This window comes from Odocoileus virginianus, chromosome 25 (assembly GCF_023699985.2).
Source record: "Odocoileus virginianus isolate 20LAN1187 ecotype Illinois chromosome 25, Ovbor_1.2, whole genome shotgun sequence".
Lineage (NCBI taxonomy): Eukaryota > Metazoa > Chordata > Mammalia > Artiodactyla > Cervidae > Odocoileus > Odocoileus virginianus.
The window spans coordinates 25,216,426-25,233,804 of NC_069698.1; the positions used below are offsets into that span (position 1 = coordinate 25,216,426).

General features: G+C 35.0%; 1 protein-coding gene across 1 annotated transcript in view; it reads left to right on the top strand.

Annotated features, from left to right (window-relative positions):
- The window catches only part of GBE1 (1,4-alpha-glucan branching enzyme 1), a 284,621-nt gene that overhangs the window by 110,919 nt on the left and 156,323 nt on the right, over window positions 1-17,379 (top strand). The window lies entirely within an intron of this gene.

Below are 17,379 nucleotides of genomic sequence, written 5' to 3' on the forward strand. Positions count from 1 at the left end.
AGAAGGGGATGACAGAGGATGAGATGGTTGGATAGATTCACCGACTCAGTGGACATGAGTTTGAGTAAGCTCTGGGAGTTCATGATGGACAGGGAAGCCTGGTGTGCTGCAGTCCATGGGGTCGCAGAGAGTTGGACATGACTGAGTGACTGAGCTGAACTGAATTGAACTGGCATCCATACATAAGGGACAGAGAAAGTGGATAAGGGTCCTAACTTTCAGTAAGACACTGAATCCCCCTATTTTCATCCAACTGATTCACCTCTGCCATCTGCTGTGCTGTTGTCTCTGGAATTGAAGCCTGCCTTTGTTGTTCAGTTGATAAGTTGTGTCTGACTCTTTGCCACCCCATGGACTGGGGCATGCTGGGATTTGTCCTTCACTATTTCCCAGAGCTTGCGCCCACTCATGCCTGTTGATTTAGTGATGCCATTCAATCATCTCATGCTCTGTCATCCCCTTCTCCTCATGTCCTCAATCTTTCCCAGCATCAGGGTCCTTTTCCAGTGAATTGGTATTTTTCAGAGTGAACCTCTCATCTCCCATTTGAGGGCTGAGAGGTGGCATTTTGGAGGGATACACATTTTTTTTGTACGGTAAGGGAGAGACTATGTTTAAGAGCCTACAGTCCCTCTGTTTAACATTGAATCTTACCTCTCCCATAGGACCAGAAGCCTTCACATGACAAGTCCTAGGGCTTCTGTGAAGCAGCTTGACTAGCTGTCTTCAGGTTCTTCCTCTGTAATACCAGATCTTAATTTTTTCCTGTCTACTTAGTTTCTTACCTCTCCGATTACTTTCTAAGTTCCAAAAATTTGTTGAGATTTCTGTTCTCTTGTCTCCTTTTCTGTCTTTCTCTGTTAATTTTACTTTTTATATTGTTTGCTATTATTTATTTTAGCAGAAGTTTGCAAAGTTTGTTGTTTTTAATCCAGACTTCTCAAACACCCTTATCTGAATGAAAGAAGAAAGTACATTTCCTGAATAGAAGAATGTTTTATAATTCTGGGGCCTCAATTGAATATTTCATTCTTATCATATGCCATTATTATAAAATTTTGGGGAGACTGATTATTTCTTGCTTGTGATGCCTTTACATGATTATTTTATATGATAAAGATTTTCTTCTCCATGACCCACAAAAATCCTTTACTCATTTTGTTACCTGATTTAACTTAATCAACCTTTAAGACCCTGAAACATCTAATTTTGGGAGAACGTGTAGTTAGAATTAGATGCACTTTCCCTTACCACAGAACTTATATTTCTTTGTGTTTGTGAAATACAACTTGAATGTTAATGAACCTAAATAACATACTAGGAAATGGTCTTCCCCCATAGGTGAGAATAAAGGCTTTTTAATTGATTCATTTTTCTTTTCTTTTTTTTAAAGCTCCTCAGAATGTTGGTAGGAAACACAAAATAAATGTGTAAGTTTCCAAAGCAGTCTTTTAATCAATATTTAGCATAACTCTGTTTGCCTGGAGGATGGGCGAGGTAAAAAGTAGGGGTGTTTCCCTCTCTTTTGAGCTTGCTACACATTAATTTATCAAATTTTGTTCTTTTTCTTTCTTAATAACTTAAGTAGCACATATTTAGCTTTTTTATTTCTGCACTTAACGCATTGCACTGTCTTCCCTGGATGTGTGTGAAGAAATAAAAGACAAAATGCCCACATATTGAATTTATTGTCCGCTTGGACAAAGCTCACCATAAACAAATGAGTCACTTGAGCATTTTGTGACTGTTAAAGGAGTAGAGGAAGAAGCTTATTTTTTTAGAAGAAATTTATAACAGAGAAGTAGAATAAGCAAATAGACTATGTGTCTTTTACTCTTTAAAAAACTTGTTAGTACCCTTCATTTTTGGCTAAATATTAATGGGGCTGAGAAGGGACCTAAGGGATTAGAGATAGATTTTTAGGAGGCTGCAAAGATGGATAATTAAATTTACAGGCTGACTAGTTAGGGAATGATTATGGGAAGAGATGCATTCTAAGCTTGGTCTTGAAAGAGTTAATGGATTAGATTACTGACTATGAATAAGTTGTTAAGGGTCAATTAGAGAATAAAAGAATATAAAATTAAGCAAGATTGTATAGGAATTAACCAATTCTACATGGGAGACAGTAGTAAGTTTGACTTGTATTAACTTACAAAGATGTAAGATATGTAAGGAAACTAAATGAAATAGTGAATCTATTTTAGGAAATTTTATTTTCAAAGCATGCAGGGCAATACAGTTGCAGAATTTTGACAGAGATTCTTTTTTGCTTTTTCTTAAATCCTGCATTTCTTACTTTAAAAAAAAAACCAAAACTCAATGATTTTTAATAATGAACAGTTTATTCTTTAATTTGTGGTGTTTTTTGACCCTTATGATCTCACTTTTTCCCCTCACAATTGTTTATACTCTCTCTTCTGGAGCATATAAAAATGCTGAAGTTATCTCACTAGCAATTAACAAAAATTAGTCACTGTTTGTGAACCCTGAATATTCTCTCTTCTTCTTTTATGTCACAAAGATTCCTAGAAAGAACTTTACTATCATGTACAACTGCTCTTTCTATATCCTCAGTTCCACTTTGTTGTTTTCTATCCTTTCCTACTCTGTTTTAATATAAAATTAAACAGTACAAATAGCCAGATGATGATGATTTAATTATAAGACCTGTGAATGAAGCATATAAATTTCATTTACCATTATGAATCATTTGAACTGCATATTCCCATTAGTATTTCATATAGATTTACAGATGAATTCTACTGTGTCATGACCTGTGATAGAATCTCTGTCTTCTGTAGTTCCTCAGTGATCATTTCTAGTTATGTCATGTATAAAATACATTCTTTTGCTATGTACCACCTGCCAACTCACACTTGTCATAAATCATTGTTTTTTCAGCTTACTTGTTAACATTTTCTTTTTGTACAGAACATCCTGTAGAGATTCTTTTAGTGATGACTTGAGATCTTATGTATTTGTCTATGATTAAAGTTTGTTATCTACATCCAGTTTTGTCTTATATCCAGTCTTGCTGATAAACTGCTAATAATTTGATTTTTATTCCTTTGTGTGTAATCAGCCTTTTCTTCTGTCAGCCATTTGGATTTCCTCTTTATCCTTTATGTTTTAAAACTTTCACTATTGTCTCTGCTGATACAAGATTTCATTTGTTACTCGTTTCTTGAAATAAATGATCTTTTCCTCATAAATTATCTTCTCCTTTGTTTCCTCTTTCCCCCTTCACTTTCATATTATATCTATAGTCATCATTCTAAAATTTGAAATCTGTTCATATTATCCTTCTGTTTAAAAGCCTTTATGATAAACTCTCTTCACTCTTGATTTGGTTGTAGCCAGGGTTTTCAAGACTTCCCTAGTAGCTCAGAAGTTTTGAACACTTCCCTAGTAGCTCCTGCAATGCAGGAGACCCAGGTTCAATTCCTGGGTCGGGAAGATCCCTTGGAGATAGCAACCCACTCCAGTATTCTTTCCTGGGAAATCCCATGGGTAGAGGAGGCTGGTGCTGCAAGTACATGGGGCCGCAAAGAGCTGGACAGGGTTTTCAAACTGTGTGATAAGAAGCTGATCAGGTCAGTTTTCAGATTCCCCAGCACTCACATGAAATAAAGAGATTCCTTTTCTGTTTGATAGTTGGGCTCCCATGTATGATTATATATAAATAATGATTTCTCTATTTTCTAGAATTGAATAACAGTGGCCTCTAGGTTGTATTCCATACTTCTTAGCCTTCCATACAAAGCCTTCCTTGCTCTGGACTTTGGGTTCCTCTCCAAATTTGTCTTATCCTTGTCTTGGTCTGTTTGTACTGTCATAATAAAGTACCATAGCCTGGGTGCCTTATAAACAACAGAAAAGTATTTCTCCAAGTTCTAGAGACTGAAAGTATGAGATAAAGGTGCCAAGCTTGTAGAATTCTAGTGATGGCTCTTTTCTGGGTTACAGTCTGCCAGCTTCTCATTGGTGATGTCTCTTCACATGGTGGAGAGCAGAGAGAGGAAGCAAACTCTCTAGTGATGCTAATAAGGGCATTAATTCCACTCCTGAGAGCTCCACCCTCTTGACCTCATTTAATGCTAATTACCTTCCAAAGGACCCACCTCCTCATACCATCACACTGTGGGGTTGGGTTTCAACATATAAAACTGGAGGAGGACAAAACATTCAGTCCACAATAATAAAGTACACTGTCTATACTGAATTACTTTCTGTTGCTTAAACGCTGTCTTGATTGTGTCTCAGCAAATGCAAAGACAGCATCCCTTTTATATGGAATGGCTTTCCCCTATTTTAGTAACCTGATAACCTCCTCCCACCCAAATCTTTGATATAGAGTTTATATACAATTTATTTTTGGTTAAGTTTTTCATAATCCTAAACTCCACTTTCTACTTACCAAATATTCCTTCTTCCACAAACCTCTCAGAGCCTGTTTCCACCATACTCACTGTGGTTATACATACTTCTTGACTGTGATCTTTTTGAGGACAAGTTCAACATCTTGGTCATCATTGTGTCTCTGGAACCTAGTAATAACTGCTTTATAGATGCTATCAATAAATATTTATTTGTTGCATGGTTGAAAAGCTTAGGGATCATTATATAAGTACATTTGCAACTGTTGGAAATATTTTTGCATATACATTTTATACAGAAAGTAAAGAAATTTATAAAGTGTATTTTAGTAACTATTGCATTTTCTTTGAATTTAGGCATCTTAGCCTATAGAATTGCTTATCTATAGGAGAAATCCTATTGCTAATAGGGCTAAAACAAACAAAATAACCAAAACAAGCAAATAGTGGTCTGGAAATCAGTTTGTTTTAATGAGCATTAGCATTTTCTGTGTTGCTTTTCAAGCAAAGATTCCTGTGAGTCACTGTTTAAAGAGCTTAATATTAGAGAAAAGTTTGCCTTTCTCCTAAAGATTTGAAATGCTTATTTTTATCTCATGGCTCCCCCCTTTCTCTTGTCTGTCAAAGACTTAAAATTAAGTGACTTGTACACTTGCAATAATCATCCAGCTCCAGAGTCCTACATCATTATCTTGTCTCCTTGCCCTCCAGCCCTTCTCTCCTTCTGACCATTTCCATTGTAATTGCTGATTTTTTCTTCTCATTTTATTTTTAAATGTGTTATATTTTAAAAATTGTAAGCTGTTTTTTTTTTAACTAAGAAGAATATAAATTAAATGTATGTAAATCTGTGAATAAGGGCAGGGAATTATTTCAAATCAGGATCCAAATTTGTTTTAATATATCTTTAAATCACATATGCATAAATGAACAATGCCTAATTCTTTTCCCTTATAGTTCAGAACCAGTTAGAAGGTTACAGAATGGATTTAGTATGTGATATGCCAGAGGTCAGAATGTTTAGGTAATTAGGTGAGTACAATGAAGAGAGAAAAATCCAACTGTATGATGATGTCACTCTTACCCCCAATAACTAAAAAGATATTATTTCTCTCTAGATAAAGCACATATCATCTGTTCTAGACATTTTCCTCATGGAAAACTTTCTCTAACTTTGAAGACTATTTACTTTTGACACAATGAAATAGAAATCTGGGATGCACTGTTGCTATTGTATCTATTTTACCTAAGGCACAATAAATTATGGTGAAAAGAAAAAAATAGTTCAATTGTCTCTTTTACATATATAGGTAAAAACTTATAGCTTGAATAAATTAAGCCTGATTTCCGAGTTTTCCACAGTAGGGCTCAGGATCACGAGCCATGTGGATGATGTAGTTTTGTTTTCCCTCTTCATTTTCAGCTAAAGCCCTGCAGAGAAGAGGAGGCTGTTGGTGAGATATCAGTGGCAGTATAGGGATTGCCTTCCAAAGTCATTATGAATTAAGAGCTAATGGGTAGCCTTCTTTGATAGCTCGTTTATAATTGAGTGCAGATAGATGAAAATCAAACACAAAGGGAACTCAATTTTATCATTAATTTTGACTTTGTTTAACGGATGATTTCTGATCACCACAGCAGCCTTCCTAATTTGTCTGTGTATGATGAAGAAACTAATCATACACAGCTCAGAGAACAAATAACATACGTTTTCCCAAAAAGGTCACCTTCAGAGATAAGCAGGAAAAAAGAAAACCACAAACTTGTTGATTTCTCCCTTTTCTCCTGTGTTTTTCCTCTGTTTTCTTTCTTTTAAAAATGCAGTACATAAAATAATTATATTATAATTTAAATATGCAGTGATTGACTGTCCAGAATTTACAGCCTAAACTAACGTGTAAATATAGCCTGGCTTGTTCCTAGTAGGTTTCCTCAGTGGCTCAGATGGTAAAGAATCTGCCTGCAATGTGGGAAACCCGGGTTCCATCCCTGGGTCAGGAAGACCCCCTGGAGAAGGGCATGGCAACCCACTCCAGTATTCTTGCCTGGAGAATCCCATGGACAGAGGAGCCTGCTGGGCTACAGTCTATAGGGTCGCCAAGAGTCAGACACGACCGAGCAAGTAACAATAAAAGGCTTCTTTTGTTTACCAGATGGCCCTTATTATGTGTCAGTTACTTGTTTAACATTGTGCATATTAATTTATTTAGCCCTCATAACAGCCCATCATCCCCGTTTTCTCAGAGGAGGAACTGAAGCTCAGTGAGATACCAGCGTGCTCAAGGTCGCATAGCTACCTGAGAGCAGGCAGAGCTGGGATTCAAGCCCAGGAAGCCTGGCTCTAGAGACTGTATTCTTAACATTGTGTTATGTTGCTATAATATATTAGTTTAATTACAATTCCTGTGACTTCTTGATACCTATGTTTAAAAATATCACCAAGCATAGCCTTTGGCTAAAATGATAAACCTTTGCAAATCCTAGTGTATTTTTAGAATACATATTTTCTCATGAGCAAGTGGCTATGACAGTAATACATTTAGGAGCACACAGAAAACAATTCAACATTGTTTGTTAGGAGTATTCAGTAGAACATATGCTATACATTTTATATATATATATGTATAAAATTATACACTAGTGCATTTATACACAGATGCATACACATATTTTATATATATGTATATATATATATTTCAATTGAAGTATTTTATGAAATCATAACTACTAGTAGATGACATCATGAAGGAGGTAGGATCCTCACGGGAAGCTGTGCACAGGTTGACAGTTTAATTTCATGGTATTGTTAGTCATTATATATATATGTATATATGTTTGTATGTGTATATATATGTTGTTAGATTTATAGCTATGTAAGCCAGAATGTTGCAAGGCAAGGTGGATTTTCTTTTTACATCTAGACTAGACCCTGTGCCTACTGTGGGAATACATCCATGTTTTACCTCTCTGGCCAGACCTGTCAGTTTGGGAGCTGATGAAGGAAGGGGCAGGGTTTGTAAAGTGAGGTTCTACTGGCTAGGTGAGACCATACATTGTACCTGGAAGGACATCAGTGTTATTGTAGAGTTAGAGAAGTAACAGATGAAAGTATCCACAAGAAATGCTGAGGATAGAGGATGAAAGAAATCCCATTGTTTATAAAGCTGGTGTTGCTAGACTGAGGATGGATGGAGAAGTCAGGAACGAATGTGGTTAAGAAAACAAAATGAGTGTAAAGTGAGCCTGGTGAGGTTGGTGCTGGGGCTCCACCATGCTATTCCTTATATGTGGATTATAATATGTTTTGCTGGCCTAGGACCACACTTGGTTGACTTTACATGTTTGTTACATGAAGGTTGTTTCTTTCTCTGTCATCTTATTAGGTAAAAGATTGTATGGTTGACTTTGTCAAGGGCCAAAATAACAGTGTTTTAATAAATATAGATGATTGCTTCTCCTTGAAGTAAAAGTCTAGGTCAGTAGGTGCTCTGTGGATAGGCTACTTCTTCTCCATGTGTGTGTCCAGACCAGGTTCCCTACATTTCATTGGTCTTCTGTCTCCCAAGTGTGTTATCTGTACAATTAACAACACTTCAGAGATATGTAAAAGGAATAAAAAAAAACCACAAACTTGATTTCTTCCTTTTCTCCTGTGTTTTTCCTTTTCTCTCCTTCTTTTTCTCCTTCCATCTCTCTGTGTTTTCTGCAGAGAGAGGAAAGCAAGATCAAGGCCTTCTCTTTTAAGGACATGAACACATTTTTTCTGTATACATCCTTTTGGCCAGATCTTTGTTACACTGACTATCCTAACTGCAAAGAATGTTGGAAAATGTGGTTCAGGGCCATTTGTTAGGCTGAAATTCAGCAAGTTCTGTCTTATTTAAATGAAAAATAGAGGGTTGATTTTGAAATACAATTAGCATTTAACTGTTATAACCAGTTAAAAGAAACCCTTTAAAGAAATAGAAGAACTAACTTTGTGCTAGAAACTTTCATTTTTTAATATTTCATAGATCAACTGTAAGTAATCTATCCTTACTTTATTTGTTATGCTATAGAAACACACTGTTTTAAAACTTTTATGAGTTTATTCATTATAACTTAGAAAAAAGTGCAGTGTTCTTAAAAAAGAAAATACAGAGGGTATAGCTGATAATGTTAATAATATACACTCAGGATATAGCTAGTAGTATTAATATTGTGCAGTCCTAACGGTATGCTTCAGATCATTGCTAACACCAACATTAAACAAATAAAATGAAAGTAAAATCCTAAAGCAATCTGGAATTTATTAGATATTACGTGAGGCTTAAAATTTTGCGACTTTTTGAAGGATGTCCAAATTATCACGAAATGCCAGTCCTACTTTTAATGCTATTTTTAGTTTGAAAACAATTTCTGAATAAAATAAGACTAGGATTTTAATGAACACACTGCAGGTAAATATAGCAGTGTGGGATTTAAAAGCATACTGAGAAGAACCTGCAACTGACAGCAACTAGGTTCTAACCTGGCTTTTTTGAATAGCATAATTGAGAATGTAAATCGACTGCCTCTATAACAGAGAACTCACAGGATAGTTGAAATACCTACGTTTAAGTTAGGGTTCAAGAAGAATCATTTCCCTTTCCTTCTTAACAAAGCTAAATAGGTATTGACTCTAATCATTTATTTTTTGTATTGGTATTGAGCATTTTTGAATATTCCTACTTAAATCTTCACACTGAAAAAAAAATAAGTTCTGCAGGAACATCAGATAAGAAGGAAAGGGTGTGAGCCAGCATTTATGGGTAAAGTTGTAATAATAAATGAAAGTGATTTTCAAGATATTTTACACAATATTAGAAGAATTTTAGAAAGAAGACTGCTTTTTAAAACCAGCAAGTTGGTCAAACATTTTTAAGCACAGCCATTAGAAAATGGAATCTTATTAAAATAATTAAGTTCTCAAACCCAGCTTTTCTAAAAGATATTTTAGAGTGAAATCATTAACTTCGGAAAGGACAGAAGCACCTTAAAATGTTTCAGTTATATCCTTGAGAGTATTTTAAACAAAAATATTTTTGGAGATTTTTGTATCCAGATGGAGACCCATCAGCTTGCTAGCCTTGACTTCTCAGTTCCTTCACCTGCTCTGCTCTATGGATCTTGCCCTTCTCCCAACTCAGTTTCACTAAGTTGCATGATCCTAAAGGCTCAGCAGGTAAAAAATCTGCCTGTCAATGCAGGAAACACAGGTTGCATCTATGGATTGGAAGATCCCATGGAGGAAGAAAATGGCAACCTGCTCTGGTATTCTTGCCTGGAAAATCCCATGGATAGAGGAGACTGGCTGGTTATATAGTCCATGAGGTTGCAAAGAATCTGACTGAGCATGCAGCTATCCACTGAGGTGATCATGCTGTGAATTTTTCCTTTATCCTTAAAGTGAAAGTGAAAGTCGCTCAGTCGTGTCCTACACTGTGCGACCCTATGGACAGCAGCCCACCAGACTCCTCTGTCCATGGGATTCTCTAGGCAAGAATGTTGGAGTGGGTTGCCATTTCCTTCTCCAGGGACGTCCTAAACCCTCCATAAAACCCTGTGTAGTCGTATCTTGAAGCATCTCAAACTTCCTTCAGTCGCTAAGTCGTGTCCCACTCTTTGCGACTCTGTGGACAGCAGCCTGCCCGACCTCTGTCCTCCACTATCTCCTGGAGTTTTCTAATTCATGTCCATGAAATCTGTGATGTTATCAAACCATCTCATCATCTCGAACTTGCAGCTCATTTCAGAAACATCTGCCAGCTTTGTTAAAAGACACACCCTGCGGTATCTGATCCAGTAGGTGTGGGATGAGCTTGAAATTTTGACGTTTTAGAAGTTCTCAGATGATGCCAAAGTTGCTGGTTCAGGGACTGTGCTTTGAGAACAGTTCAAAGGAATCTGTAATTGCTTGGCACATACCATTAGTTGATAATGCTTTAAAAAGCAGAATTGTGTCCTCAAGACTTATTTCTTTTTCTTTTCTTTCCTTGTTTTGCTTTTTTTGTTGTTGTTATTGTTTTAATTTCTAGATCTTAAGGGATCCCTTGGAAGAACATGTTGGTTTTATTTTGAATAGTTGAATATAGCTGTTTTAATTCTAACAAGTTAAAATATGGCCAGGTGCAATAAACAGGTACTTGCTTAAGATTTTATATTTTATTTTGTTAAGCAAGAAAATAAACTCAGGCCAAGAAAACTGTCTATTGAATACCTTTTATTTTTTTCTCACTACCCAATGTGTGCTATTTTACTTCCTCACATCAAATAATCCTAATCAGTAAAACTTATACCATCATGAATTGCAGAGTTCCCTAAAGTCATGGAGATCTTTCTTAGTACTTCTATCTCAATATAAGATTAGGATATATGGATTTAGGTTGTCACTTTATATAAAGTCAGTTCTAAGAGTCCTGCTACAGCAATTTTTTTAGATGCAAGGCACTGGAGATGAAGTTGGAATAACCATGTCAGTGTTGACTAATTTTAGAGTTCATCTACTAACTTGTTATCTGGGTGTCATGAAAAATTACTTTGTATAGTGAGTTGGGAAAAAAAGACTTTGAAATGTGTAAGTGTATTATATGCCATTTTTGGCGTTGAGCAGGTTAATAGCTGAGTCTTTTGACTATCTCCTAGTTTTTATTAAAAATAAATTCTAATAGATTTCAAAAAATTACAAAGAGAGTACTCAAGTAGATTTCAACTTTCTAATTTTTCATATTCACAACAAATAATAAATTTAGTGATTTCTTTTATTCTCTCATGGTCTATATTTTGTTATTTAAGTTTTTGTTTTCTCATAATACACCTGATAGTACAAATCATCTCCTTTGCATGTACTGCCCAGTAACATTATTCAGTGCAATACCGTGTCTCACCTCAATATCTAATACATGCTTGATACCGTGTGACACTACTCCTGTGGAACTGCCTATTAGATGCCTTTGACATTATGATGGTATCAATGCTTCCTACGTCTCTGAGGATACGTATCTCCATGTTCTCTTGAGTGGTGGTAATAACATAATAGATACAAACATGGACTCCAGCTGTGCTGCCTGTGTTCACTTGCAGTTTCCAACACCTGCTAACAGTGTGACCTTTGGCTAATCATTCTCTTACCCCAGCAGCTCCTAAACTGGGAATAATAATCATATTTGTCCCCTTGAATTGATGGGAGGGTAAAAACCCTCCCAACAATGCCTGATAACTTAGTTAATACTCTGTAAGCTCAACTATTTTCTTTTCCATACATGCGTGTTTCTAGAAGCCATGATTTTTAGCCTTTAGTTCTCACATCTTTGTAGACTTTGTGAGCACAGATTAAATATTTTATAAACTGGCATAATAAGGCAGTCAGTATCTGATAAGTCTGTAAATCAGCATTATCTCCCTCCCTACAAAATGCTCTTTCCTGAGATTCAGCTGGTGTGTTTATGGAATTATTCCACCAATGTCTGAATATTCACCAGAGTGTTTATAGAAACTGTGTACTTTGCCCAACACTTATTTATGTAAAGAATTTTTTGTGCTTTTGAGCATTCATTTTCTTAACTCAAAGTTTACATTTTAAGAATCTTGGAACTATGTATAAATCTCTGTACAACTTTAAAAGAAATCTTAATGAAATGTTATGGGAGAGATCAAGGAGATTGGAAAACAAAATGAAACTACCACAGTGAAGATGGATAGAGAATCCTTAATGAAGAAAGGAACTATTGGAAATAAGAAAAGCTAGTTGTTTTGAGACTAATCAAATACAAGTACTGGTTGTGAATAATCAATAAGATCTAATCAATGTGAAAAACGCATATCGTAGGAAATGTATTAAAGTGTGAGCCCTGGAGTGAACTTAGATACTGTTGTCATACTGTGTGCATGAGTGTCGTTCAGTCCTGACTCTTTGCAACTCCATGGGGTGTAGCCCGCCAGGATCCTTCATCCTTCCAGGTAAGAATCCTGCTGTGGGTTGCCATTTCCTTCTCCAGGGGTTCTCATACTCTATACATGTTTTTATCTATCCGATAACCAAGTAAGTCTGTCATATTTTGGTGAAGACAACTTCCATAGTCTTTTCAAGTGACCTCTAATAAGTCACAAGAACAGATTTGGCTGTTTCTGCTTGTAACTCCTGATTCTTGTCAACCATATATTGACTTGCCATGCACTATAGTTATTTTGTGTTTCATGTAATTGCTCAAATACAGTACACTGAAATTTGCCTAAAACATTTTAATTTATAATAATTTATCAGCAGCATACAGATAAAACAACTTTCTTAGGCTAATGGGTAATAGGAATATAGTCTAAAAGAGAGATGCCTTTGCAAAAAGATGGATAACTTTAATACATTTGTAGCCTTATTAAAGGGTAAGTCACACACATAAATTGTATACTACCAAGCAAATACTGTTTTTCTTAGATCAAGTATTTTATATTGTTTATAAATGATCTTTACTAATTTATGAAGAGAGGGCTTCTACTGACTAGACTTACTTGAAGGATAATAATTTAAATTAGACTAAACATTGAAAGTAATAGATTTTTTTTAAAAAAGGACATTTGTAGTTTAGACTTAGTAAACAATTATGTTTTACTTGCCTAATTAGTTTAAAATAGGATTTTTTTTTCCCCTAGAAGAATAAATGTTGAAATCAATATAGCTTAATTTTTACCTCAGCATTTCAACAGTGCCTATGTTCTTGCAGGCTTGGGATATGAGGGAAGGTAGTCCTATATATAATTATTAAATAAATTCATGTATATTGACTCAGATATCATATGTAGTTTTTAAGTTGCTTAAATTTAACAGAAAAAAATTTCTGAACATATTGCAAAAAAGTACATATATCTTCCAGCCATATGTGTGAACCTCAAAATCTGACAAGATCTGAGTGTACAATTCACATTTAAAAATATAGTTTTATGTATTTATTTGGCTCTGCTGAGTCTTAGTTGTAGGATCTTCCATCTTTGCGTGGCATGCGGGATCTTTTAGTCCTGGCACATGGGATTGAGTTTCCTGACCAGATATTGAACCCAGGCCCCCTGCATTGGGAGTGTGGAGCCTTAGCCACACTGCAGAAACCCTAGCCACCAGGAAGTCCCTGCAAGTGACATTTAATACGAAGAATAAAAGCTCATATTCTCATTTGTAAACCAGTGTAGCCTTCCAGCTTATTTACCACTCTCAAAGGATCTGCCCTTCTCTGGTCTCCTGTAAACTTAAGGTTCGTTTACTTTTGTCCTCTTACCTTCACTTTCAGTTGAGAAATTTAGCTGAATCTACCTCTGTGGGATTTCTTGAATATTCTTCTTTTCATTGGTAGTTCTGGCCCATACTGTCTTTTGTCTAAATTACTCCTGTGGCATTTCCATCATAAAAGACAGTAATTTTCAAAGATAACTTTGTATCACCATCACAGAGGACTAGGGCTCTGTGCTTTTAAATAGCTCCTGATGATTTGGTGGGTGACAAGTTTGGAATTACTGGCCTCATAGAAATAACACTGGGCCAGCGGTCAGGCACTTGGGTCATAGTATAACCATTAATAATCAGTTTACTGATTTTATATCTTGGTTCCTCAGGTTATTTGTTCAATACATTTCTGTTTTACGTGTCACAAATAATGACTTTGTGAAGATACTTTTAAAAGATGAAAATAATCTAATTATGTAAATCATTATTTTTATCTTATACTTGACACCTTTTTTTTTAATCTGTTAACCCAATCCTAAACTCCTGCTTTCTTCATTAATTGAATAATTTTTGTTGTTATAAACGTTCTTCTGGTCAGTGTACCAGTTTTTTATTTGGAGATTTGTGTGATCCTCTAGAATCAGGTTTTGTTCTTTCACTGAATTTGTTTTTTTCCACTTTTGGATTCTCCTTATTCCATTCACTTCCTTGAATGGCCCATTTTCTGTATTCTGCTTTTACGAATCCATTTCTTTCTTCGGAATGGCTTAGAAGTTCCTTCCTTATTGAAATAACATTATAATTAAATATCAGTTTTCATACAGCCTCAGAACTTACAGATACTTATTTTTTTGGTATTATGTTATCCTGTTCTGTTTCTGTCTATATTTGTCCATATGTATACGTATGTACCTATACATATGTACCATGTGTATAGGTACATCATGCTCTTCATGATGAGCATCCTCAAATTTGCAAACAAAAAGGAATTTTCTAGATCATCCTTGTCCAACGTGCTTGTTTCAGTTAGGAAAGCTGAATTTTAAGGAAGTTATAGCTTTTTCCCAAGATCATGCCTTTCTTCAAGTTAGCAAAGTTTGAGCTTACAAAATACCAGCTCATTAATCCTCCCTGCAAAATAAATGATCTGCACTTGCTTAAGGTATGAATAGGAAAACATTAGTAGGGTTGTTTTTTTTTTTTTTTGTGGTAGTATTTTTTTATGACTCTGACATCTTCCAGAGATAATATTGATAATATTGTCCAGAGATAATGTCCTTTAATCAGTTTGTTATTAGAGCATTTCAGTTTGAACTTAAAAATATTATTTTGAGTGTTCATCATATTAAGGGTACTATTTTAAGCATTTTATTTGCTGAATAGCTTGTTCAGTTTTAACCCTTGCTTAACAGTCAGTCCTATGATGTATGTTTTTTGCTTACTCGCTAAGTCCTGTCCAACTTGCCCTCCAGGCGTCTTGGTCCATAGCATTTCCCAGGCAAGAATACTGGAGTGGGTTGCCATTTATGAGGTATAGATACTACCATTATTCCCAGTTTTAGCTGAAGAAAGTGGATGTTGACTAGATTAAGTATCTTGTTTGATCTCATAAGTGACTGAAACAATTATAAAACTCAGATGCTTATCTTCTATTTTATCCTCTGTGATATACTGACTTATGTAGAAGTTGGGAGAACTGTAGTTAATCAACTCATTCAAACTTGATTTTAAATGTGTGGAAACGTGGTGATTTGGCCACATGCTGATCAAGAGAAACAAACCATCTTATTTTTAACTGTAATTACATAGAAAGTGGATAAGATAACTACATATGGTAAATAGCATCTTGAATAAATAGGTGCCCTGTTTTCAAGTGTTTTTGCTTGCTTGCACTTTATATTTAAATGTTTATGTGTATGTATTTAACCTACAACAGTTCTGCATTCTTTTTAGAAATACTTGTCCAGAAAGTGATACCATTGCTTTTATCAAGTTGATTCATATTTTGGATTTGATGCTATCTCTTCTTTCCTCATTGGTGTTTTTTCTTTGGTTGTAATATAGCAAAAAGATTTCTTTTGCTTTGAACTTTTTAATTCATTGATTACTTTTTCTTAATTTGGAAACGAGATTATATTCTTTTCTTCCCCCAAAAGATGCAATGCATGTTTAAAGATCTAATTTATAAAATCAGTTTTGTAAGCATTGTTTCAGTAGGAAACCCCTAGGTACAGCATTTAATATTCATATTTTTAATAATCCCTGAAGAAAATGGATAGCATTCTGTCTCTAGTTTTTCTGAATAATAGTGAATCTTATTTTCATATAATAATCAGGACCATAGTTTCTAGTAACCATAACATCTGTGAATCTATGTTTTTTTTCAAAATTTAAACACCGTAAGACTTCTGTCATATTTTTATTCTCCAATTGAGAGCTCCATAAAAGAGTTGGAACAGTTTCTGCTTTATTATTGTAGATCATGATATTTTTCATAGATTTTACTATGCTCTTTAGGCAATTAAAATCATAAGGCTAAAACAAACACATAATTTAAGTTTTTTCCTTAAAATTATTTTATTTCAGTAACTTAGTGAGTTGTGTTTGAATATATCACGGATGTATCCAGTTAATACGTTTGTGGCAGTGGAGTTTTATCTCCCTCTTTTGGAAAGCCAAGGCATGACATTTTGATTAAGATTAATTCTTTAGTTTTTCAGTTTATATAATTTCCTGAACAATAGGTATATCAATGAATATTTTTCTTTGGAGTGGTTTTCCTTTGGAATTTTGGAACATTGATTAAAAAAACATTAAACTTTTTTTCCCTTTGCTTTCCCTCTTCATCCATATGGTCATATGTTTGTTGAGCATTGGGTACGTAGCACAGGGCATATGACATGAGTTTCAACCCAGGGAAACCTTGTTTTGAGAATTGCAGTGCTTTCATTTTTACTTTAAGAAGGGTCAATTTTACTCTTTTGTAATTATTAAACATGATTCATAATGTCATTAAAAAAACAAAAACAAGACTTAAATATAATTAAGGAACATAGACAGAAAACAGCAAAGTAGCTCTTCTCAAAATTAACAGCCTGACTCTTCCTCCTATCATTCGCTGTTTTAGTTTTTGAGTATTCTTCCTGATCTGTTTCTAGGCATTTATAGACTGTGTGTCTCCTTATCTTTCTGCCTCTCTGTATTTTTATGCTTTAAAGAAAAAAAAAACTCTAAAAATGTGATTATTTTGCATATAGGGTTATCGTTATGTATAGAACAGACTTGTGGACTCTGTGGGAGAAGGCGAGGGTGGGATGTTTCAAGAGAATGGCATCGAAACATGTATATCTAGGGTGAAACAGATCACCAGCCCAGGTTGGATGCATGAGACAAATGCTCAGGCCTGGTGCACTGGGAAGACCCAGAGGGATGGGGTGGAGAGGGAGGGGGGAGGGGGGACCGGGATAGGGAATACATGTAAATCCATGGCTAATTCATTTCAATGTATGACAAAAACCACTGCAATGTTGTAAAGTAATTAGCCTCCAACTAATAAAAATAAATGGAAAAACAAAACAAAACAAAACAAAAAATGTGATTATTTTTATGCCTGCTGGTTCTGTTTTCTTTTTTCCTCTCACTCACTATATCATGAAAATTTCAAAAGGTACATTACTATTTTGCTTACTTAGATAAACTCTATACACATATGAAGAGAGTGCTATATAAATATATAAGCTAGAAACTGATATTTAAGCATTCTACTTTGACATA